This window comes from Leopardus geoffroyi, chromosome B1, assembly GCF_018350155.1.
Source record: "Leopardus geoffroyi isolate Oge1 chromosome B1, O.geoffroyi_Oge1_pat1.0, whole genome shotgun sequence".
Taxonomy (NCBI): domain Eukaryota; kingdom Metazoa; phylum Chordata; class Mammalia; order Carnivora; family Felidae; genus Leopardus; species Leopardus geoffroyi.
This window is the reverse complement of record NC_059327.1, coordinates 91,357,426-91,367,341: the sequence shown is the minus strand read 5'-3', so window position 1 is coordinate 91,367,341 and position 9,916 is coordinate 91,357,426. Positions and strand designations below refer to the sequence as shown.

General features: G+C 39.1%; 1 pseudogene; it reads right to left on the bottom strand.

The window, feature by feature from the left end:
- Positions 1–8,908: 8,908 nt before the first annotated feature.
- On the bottom strand, positions 8,909–9,702 carry LOC123596406 (annotated as a pseudogene).
- Positions 9,703–9,916: the final 214 nt, after the last annotated feature.

Here is a 9,916-nt window from a genome sequence, read left to right as displayed (position 1 = left end):
GGTTTATCTTGGCTTTGTGTACAATTTCTTAATTGATAACTATAATAATCACTTTGGAGCATGCAGGCCAGTTCCGAGGACACAGAAGGGGTCCCACAGGACCAGCCAAAAGGGTCCTTGGTCTCAAGCAGGACAGAAATAACGTGCAAGCCAGCAGGACGTGAAAGCAGAGTTTTATTGAAGATAGAGAGAGAGAGAAATAGCTGGAGCGTCCCGGGGACTCAGAAAGGAAAGGAGGGTGTCTCATTTTTGCTTGGGGTCTGGGGTTTTTATTGGCCATTGGTATATTCTGATATACATGTCCTTTCAGGCCTCTGGGACCTGTTCAGAATAAGTACAGGATCCAGGTGTCCTTCATAAGTCCCTCATTCCATGAGCCCGGGGGTCTCCAACTTGAGATATCTAGCTCCAGTGGTCTGGAATAGGCACAGGATGGATCCGCCTGGTCATTCCTTAGATATCATCTATTGTGCTGGAAGACATCAAAGATGTCAGTATCTCTTTGTCTCTTACAAGGAGGACAAACAATGAGCCCTGTGTAGGGCTGCAGGGCGGGTCCTAGCAAGAAGAGAAGCAGGAAATGAAGCAAAGAGAAAACCAACACAGCTTTTTCTTTCATGAGGTCCCTTCGGTTTCCCTGTCTCAACTTCAAAGATTATATTCATAAGATACAAACTGCTAAATAAAACATTGTTGATGTTTTCTTTTGAGCTTCCTTAATCATTAAAGTGGATCAATTGCATAGATAATAAAATCAGGGTAAATGCATTTTAATTCGGGTTAAAAGATTCTCGTGTCTAATGGCCATAATATTACTCCTGTAAAACGATAAGATAATAAAAAATGATTGAAAGAAACAATTTTAATTAAAGTGAAATATAATGATTAAAAAAGCAAAATGAATATATTTCTCCCATATAAGAAATTCATTATGGAAAAAATAAGTGAAAGCCAGGAACACATAAGCCAATAAGTGAAGTATGCTATATTTTCACCTGATAAAGAACACAACAAAATATCATTACAAAAGAATGCACTTTTGTTCCATAAATCAGGGTTTCTTACATAACCAATTGTGCTGTTTATGCCACTTACATTTGAACTAAGAATTCCAGCTTCTGTGAGTTAGAAAACATCATAATTCTGTATTTTTATATTTTACATTTTTTTTTTTAAGAACGTCACACTATTTTTCAAGCAGATTTATAACATGCTTCACTTTTTGCTTTCCCAGCATTGTTTGTCCACTTCCCCGTACTCCACCCGTTTGGAGAATGAATAGCACGCTTAAAAGTCTTTGCAGCTTTGGCAAATGGAACGTGGTATTTCATTTTAGTGTATATTTCTTTGATCACTGGTAAATTGAGCATGTTTTCTTTTCTTTTTTAAAATTTTATTTTAGAGAGACAGAGAGAGAGCATGAGTGGGGAAGAGGGGCAGAGATATATAGAGAGAATCCCATGCTCAGGGCAGAGCCCGACATAGGGCTGGATCCCATCACCTTGGGATCATGACCTGAGCCAAAAAGACAGGAGTTGGACGCTCAACCGAGCACTAAGGTGCCCTGAACATATTTTCATATGATTATTATTCATGTGATATTGAGAGACTAAGAGAAAAATTACCAGGTGTACTCACAACTGCAAAGAAAAGACTCCCCCCCCCCCCCCCCCCTTCCCGGAACCAGCCAGGGCGAGCCCGGTTGTGGTCTGACCTAAAGGCGGGAACCAATCAAGTTATCAAGTTCTGCTAGGTGGTTTGAAAAATAAAAGGCAGGAACCAATCAAGTTCTGCTGAGTGTTCAAATTTAAATGTCAACCAATAACAGCTCTGTAACCGCAAAAAAAATCCCTAACTTGTTTGTGCCTGTCTATAAAAGAAGCTGTAAGATCCTCGCTAGGGGCCTCTTAGCGTCACCTGCAACGAGTGTGCGGAGGACCGGGTTTGAACCTGCAATAAACGACCCTTGCCGCTTGGCTTTGACTCTGGACTCTGGTGGTTTGTTTTCCGGGGGGTCTCTCGAATTGGGGCATATCAATATTTTCTTCCTGAAAATTGGTCTTGCTCCTTGCTCACATTTTGTGTTGAAGTTGAATTTTTTTCTTAAGTTTTCATTTTAATTCCAGTTAGTTAATATACAGTGTTATATTAGTTTCAAGTGTACAATATAGTGGCTCAGCAATTCCATACAACACCCAATGCTCATCACAGCAAGTGCCTTCCTTAATCCCCACCACCTGTTTCACCCATCTTCCCATGCCCTTCCTTTTTGCTAACCATCAGTCTACAATTAAGAGTCTGTTTCTTGGTTTGTCTCTGTCATTCTTTTTTTTCCTTTTTTAATTTTTTCCCTTTGCTCTTAAATTCCACATATGAGTGAAATCATATGGGTTTTGCCTTACTTTCACTGACTTATTTTGCTTAGCTAAATTATACTCTAGCTCTATCCATGTCCTCGCAAATGGCAAGATCTGATTCTTTTTTATGACTGAATAATATTCATATATATATATATGAATGTATATGTATATGTCATGTATATGTATATGTATAATATTCATATATATGTATATGTGTATACCTTATACTTTATACTTACATATATATGTGTATATATATACATACATACGTACATACATACATATATGTATAAAGAAGAAGTGATATATATTCCCCTCCTTAATTCACTCATCAATGGATGGACGCTTTCATATGGGCTGCTTCTGTATCTTGGCTATAGTAAATAATGCTGCTCTAGGAGGGGTGCATGTATCCCTTTGGATACATGTTCTATTTTTAACTATTTGAGGAAACTCTATACTGTTTTCCACAGTGGCTGCACTAGCTTGCATTCCCACCAACAACACATGAAGTGTTCCTTTTTCTCCACATCCTCACCAACATCTTTTTTTTCTCGTGTTGTTGATTTTAGCCATTTTGACAAGTGTGAGGTGGCATCTCATTGTGGTTTTGACTTGTATTTCCCTGATGATGAACATCTCTTCGTGGGTCTGTTGGCCATCTGTATGTCTTCTTTAGAGAAATGTCTGTTGTTTTCTGCCCATTTTTTAACTGGCTTATTCAGTTTTGAGAAGCTGAATTTTATAAGTTCTTTACATATTTTGAATACTAACCCATCATCTGTATATGTCATTTGCAAATATCTCCTTCTCCCATTTGATAGGTTGCCTTTTGGCTTTGTTGATTGTTTCTTTGGCTGTGCAAAGCTTTTTTTGATGTGGTCCTAATAATTTATGTTGGCTTTTGTTTCCCTTGCCTCAGGTGACCTATCCAGAAAAAAAAGTAGCTATGGCCTATATCAGAGAAATTACTGCCTGTGCTCTCTTCTAGGATTTTTATGGTTTCAGGTCTCACATTTAGGTCTTTAATCCATTTTAAATTTATTTGTGTGTGTGGTGTAGGAAAGTGGTCCAGTTTCATTCTTTTACATGTTACTGTCCAGTTTTCCTAACACCATTTGTTGAGGAGACTTTTTCTCATATATTCTTTCCACTGCTTCATTATCAGTGTACATAATTCTATATTTTTTAACATGTGCTGACCCAATCTAAAACTCTTCAGTTCCGGTTTTAATTATGTGTGAAATAATAGCTAGTAAATATTCTTGTGTAAGAATGATTCCTAGTTTGAATTTAAAGTAAAGGCAATGTTCATCAACAAATCTTGCATGGTATTTATTTAAATTTCTCTTACCTTAATTCCAAGACATACTTCTGATCCCACACAATTTACCAAGAACTTAACTATTTTGTTAATATTTGTTTTTGAGAAAGGAAATTTGAGAAATTTATCTGGGAAACTAAGATTAAGTAAGTAATCAAGGCATCCTTTATATTATTGTGAAAGTTTGTTTATTATATAGAAAACTATGTTTGTATAAATTTATAAAAGGACACATTTATTATATGTATTCATGAATTCAAGACAGACAAGGAAATTAAACTTATTCTAGAAATACCATTCAATCAGGATCTTAAAAATTATACACTACCCACCATTGTGCCTATCATGGGGAATTAGAAATTACCCCCACCTTTTAGCAGTGAGTGGTCAGAGACCATATCATATAAGTGTGTGTGTTTGTGTGTGTGTGTGTGCGCGTGTGCTAGGGTTTTTTGCTTGTTAGTTTTTTTTTTTTTTCTTTCCTAGAAGCAGATATTGAAATATAAATTGGAGTGTAAAAGAATTATTTTGGTGTACAAATGTCATGATGGAAATGTGAATAAATGATAGCGAAAAGAAGGTAGTCCTACAGGGTGCATTTCAGTTGGCTATTGTGATCTGCAAATAGAATTTAATCCACTGAGAAAACTCCAGAAAGTGGAATAAAATCATACCTCAAAATTATTTCACTTGAGAGGCAAGGGAACTATATATTTATCCATCCACTCTCAGGGTGTGCTGAAACCTCAAAACACTCCCAGCACTAAAAGTTCACAGACAAAAGGCTTTTGTGCTTCCAGAAAAAGTCCTAAGGTGCAAGGACGCAGAGATCGGCCCTGGAAAGTAGGCATAATATACTGAACTACTTGTAGTGCTGGGCAGAGCACAGCAATAAAAGCCACTGTCTTTACCTTACGTCAGGCCTTATATTAAATGCCCAACTCTCTTAATATTATTGCTTCTTAAATGTTGGTTGTAATTAAAAACAACAACCAACCACAAATTCTAAGATGATATAACGAACTGCTACATTTGGTCCTGAGGCTGGCCACGGCTGATTTTCTTTATATTCCTCTTCTACTGCTCCTGTTAAATTCCCCTCAGCTCGAGTCGGCACTTTAGCTAGCCAAGAGCACTGGCACAGTGTGATAAATCATACCTTCATGCCTGAGGGTTCCAATCCTTTGGTTGCCAGGTCCTTGTCAGAGTGTGTTTCCTGCAATTGTCATTTAAGATTTGACTGAATGAAAGCACTAAGAGGCTCCCCAAGGAATCTCCTTAGCTCCAGATATATCGCCATTACACAATAGCAACACCATATCCTTGCGATAATTGTGGTCAGGTATTTCTGCCAGTATAGTAACTTTTTTTTTTTTTTTTGAGAAAGAGGGAGAGAAAGAACAAGGGAGAGAAGTAGAGGGAGAAGGAGAGAACGAGAGCGAGACAGAGAGAGAGAGAGAGAGAGAGAGAGAGAGAGAGTCTTAAGTAGGCTCCATGCTGGGCATGGAACCCGACATGGGGCTTAAACTCACAAGCCTGAGATCATGACCTGAGCCGGAATCAAAAGTTGGATGTTTAACCATCCATCCAGGTACCCCGTTTTGATTGTTCTTTGATTGGCATGAGGAGCTCAAGATAACTAAGTTAGGTCGATAATTTTAAGTTTCGTGAAATCCTTCATAAGTTCTTGAGTAAACATGTCCCTCCTCTCAGAACTAACACCTCTAATCCAGAATGCCAAAAGTTGCTCAATGAGGTAAAAATTAGTCAATTGTGTCACTGGTAACAATGGTGAAAAGGCAAAAATATTCTATCAGGAATATTACAGGTATTATTTTCAAACCATTCCATGGACATTGTGCTCATTATTATACCACCTTTGCCATATTGTGGATTGCTTTCCCAAGGGACTGTTCATGATTCTGTTAAAATAAATCTGTCAACTTGTCCCTGAGTAAATTTGCTGGCAAGGGTACCACAGACAGAGAAGGAAAACACAAACACGTAGCCATACCCATATCAAAGCAAAAATTGCACAAGACAACGTTAAGCAAGCAAGAAAGCCCTTATTTAAGATTACTACAATAGGGAAGGGGACTGAATTCAAGTCCACTAAAACAAAAGACTGGAGAGTTTTTTTTTTTTTTTATTTATTTTTTATTTTTTTATTTTTAAAAAAATTTTTTTTTTCAACATTTATTTATTTTTGGGACAGAGAGAGACAGAGCATGAACGGGGGAGGGGCAGAGAGAGAAGGAGACACAGAATCGGAAACCGGCTCCAGGCTCTGAGCCATCAGCCCAGAGCCCGACGCAGGGCTCGAACTCCCGGACCGCGAGATCGTGACCTGGCTGAAGACTGACGCTTAACCGACTGCGCCACCCAGGTGCCCCTAGACTGGAGAGTTTTTATGCATTGGGATTATCTAGGAGAAAAGTATTAGAGGACCGTAGGGGTGGGGTCGTCAGTGGTATTTGTCCAGCACATTGAGTTATTCCTCAGATTGCAAATGTTTTTCTGTGTTCAATCTTTCTACATTAGCTAATTGCTGCTAATTGAAGTTTGGCTCCTACCCTCCTTCAGCGACTAGGTAATAGGAGAATTATCTCCTTTGATGTTTACATTTCAAAGAGATTGTTCTTAGGTCCTTAGACAGACGTTTCCTGAGTTATAAAACTGGAAAGAATTGGGGAGAAAGTTTGCATACATTTCAAAGGGACAGAACAAAAATTTATAATTGAAAGTTTTCTAAAGTAAATGCTATAAAAAAAAAAAGAAAAAGAAAAAAAAAAAAAGGTTAGGGACTGACAGTCTGGAAGAAAACTGTCTGAAGTTTAGCCAAACTGAGGAGAGCTTTAAGGTAGGTCTTGATCACCCAGGATATATATCAATCCAAAATGGATGAATTATTTGCCATTCAGGAGTAGAAAGGATCCAATGTAATCAATCGATCACAGTCTATACATTGGCTAACTGAACTCCTCAAAGGAGGAGGCCATACCTAAGGCTTAGTCTCTACTGCCTATTGATTGAGCGTTCAGCCTTCAGCGGCAATATTACAGGCTCAGTTGAGAGGGAGCCCATGTTGTTGGGCCCAGGCATATTCACCAAGCTAGCTATTATGGTCTTTCTTTTCATTAGGACTACATGTAACTAAGGGTAACTAAGGATAGGATATTTTCGTTGTTTTCTATTTTTTGTTTGGTTTTGTGTTTTATTATTTGGTGTTTTAGCAAAGCTACAGTTAGTAAACATGTACTACATCTTTGCTCATGTATTGCAGGCCTATTTGTAGGACTAATTTTCCCCTGAGTTGTTCGGCCAGTAATGTTTATACTGACACTATTCTATAGATAATTTTGAACAATTAACTCAATGAAGCTAATTTCAGGGATGGGAGATGTTTCAAAGCTGTGCAACAGTGCCTTTAATGGCCATGGGTTTTTTTTTTTGTTGTTGTTCATTTTGACTCCTGGTGCATAGATCTTCCAACTTTCAACTCAAAGTACAGAACTTCCCCACGCTTGCATTCCTAGAAACCTAGAATTAGCAATAAGGTTTAATTAATTAATTAATTAATTAATTAAATCCTATCACAATAGGAATACATGCTCATGCATGATGATTTCATATTCAAGAATGTTTTTGATGTTTTACGTTGATGTTTTTGATGCTTTGTAATATTCTTCTTAATAGTCAAAATTCCAAATAACCCAAATGTTCATGATCAGTTGGATTTATCTATAAATTTTTGTATATTAGTACACAAGCCATGAAAATACATGAACTACAGAGAAATAACTCAAAAATGAGGATGGATCACGCAAACAGCATGTCAAGTAACTATAGTTAGATCCAAATGAATAGATGCTATATGATTCCAAGATAAAGTACAAAGCAGCCAATGCGGCACTTGGGTGGCTCACTTGGTTAAGCGTTTGACTTTGGCTCAGGTCATGATCTCACAGTTTGTGAGTTCGAGCTCCGCATAAGGCTCTATGCTGACAGTTCAGAGCCTGGAGCCTGCTTTGAATTGTTTCCTTCCCTCTCTCTCTGCCCCTCCCCCACTTAAGCTCTGTCTCTCTCAAAAATATTTAATTTTTTTTTTTTTTTACTGTTTCTTTATTTTTGAGAGACAGAGAGAGACAGAGTGTCAGCGGCAGAGGGGCAGAGAGAGGGAGAGACAGAATCAAAAGCAGGTTCCAGGCTCTGAGCTGTCAACACAGAGCCCGATGTGGGGCTCAAACCCACTAACTGTGAGATCATGACCTGAGCCGAAGTCAGACCCTTAACCAACTGAGCCACTCAGGCGCCCAAAAAATAATTAATATTAAAAAATTTTGTTTAAAGTACAAAGCAGCCAAGACTACGGTATTGTGTCAGAATTCAGAATAGTGTCTATTTTGAAGAAAGATAGAGGGACTGTGATTGGAAGGAACATTAAAGGGAATTCTAGAATGCTGGCAAAGGCCTATTCTTTACCTATTTCTGATTACACAGACATTTCTGTGAAAATCATGGAGCTGTATGATCGGGTTCTATATAGTGTAACATGTATTAGAGCTCACAAAAAAATTTCAGAAATTAAGATGTCACAATTGCACAAGCAAATCATTCTATCTCAAAACATGGCTAATAGTTTTTTGTGGTTTTTTTTAGTACTTAGTACTTTTAATCGGTCACTGAGGTCTTTCTTTTCTTTTGCACACAAAACTATTAGGGATTTTGCCATTTGGATACCTCTGAGATTACACTGTGGGTACACATGGCTCCAGATACTTGATGAGAAGCAAGGTTAGAAAAATAGTGATTTGGGTCAATTATATGATTACAGAGCTGGTGTTTCCAAGAGAGTTCCAGAGGTCTAATCAGCCCAGTAGTGACTGAAGGGCTCAGAGGCTTGCCTGCCCAGAGTTTACTTGGCTATAGGGTTTCTGAAGTTCCTGATAGCAAACTTAGCCTTACTGCCCAGTTCCTCTTGATTTCTGAGGTGCTGGCTGGACTTGGCTAAGTGCTCAGATCAGCAAGGTATACCAGTCTTGATCTGCCCTGAGCAGATCCCCACCCACCATGCCAGCAGTGAAGGTGTCTTCAGTCTCCCCAGAGGGATGTAACACCATCATGAAGCCCCATGTATTTCCTGGACCAGCTCACATGACTGAAAAGACTTAGTCATGCCTGAAGACTTGGTCATGACTTGGTCATGGAGCCAATGTGGTTCACTTTAAGCAGGAGGCAGTTGCAAGGTTTCCTTGATGAAGAACTTGTACAGGTTGGTTCAGCTTGTCAGATGTGATGTACCTACTGGAGTCATCAGGCAACTTCAAGTCCAGATCTCACTTTCCTTGCTCAGAAGAACTCCAAAGCAGCAACATCCATGCCAATGGTGACCTTACTGGTGTAACTGGCTATCTCAATTTCATTCTTCAGCAGCTGCAGGGCTTCTTTCTTTTCTAGGATGTTAGGAGTAAGCATGCTTCCATCGCCTACATTTGGTGGAATCTTTCCCATATTTCTTCTTGATGACATTCTTGAGGTTGTGGTGAACCTCCGTCTGATACATATGGTTTTCTTGACGTTTACTGCACCAAATGGGAGGATCTTAACTCCTGTATGGCCAGCTCTTTGCCAGCACTGTTGATCATACCAATGACTTTAAACTTGCCAGCCAAGTCAACAATGTGGAGCTACAGGGGCACCCCGTTCCCCATTCTCAACAGCTCCAGGTTTGAAGATAGACAGAGACACCCTTCTGTCTATTCCATCTGTCTTTATCATCAGTTTCTCAATCTTCTCTTGTTCAGGTTCTTGCTAAGCCAAGTAGGTGCGATAGTTTTGTTGATGTGCTCAACAGCCTTTGAGATGCCTTTCCCCTTCTAGCGTGTTTACATCATTGTCAAGGAGTTCTAAGGCCTCATAAACACCAGTTGTCACTTTTGAGGTACAGAGATCAACCTGAACGGTGGGATTCCCATGAGGGTGAAAGATCTCTCTGGCATAGATCTTGAGAATAGACATGGTTAACTTCTGGCTGCTGGATCTCATCATCAGGGGAAAAGGAAAAAGGGAGCTGTAGACACCAAGGGTGACTATTAAGCTGCAAGGTCTGGTGCACCAAGTTCCCCCTGAGCCCCTCTCTGTGCTGTCTGCCCCAATGACCCGTCTTGCTCCCAGGGACCTGATCATCTTATTTTTAAATGGAAACTTACAACATAAGGCCATTTTATAGCTC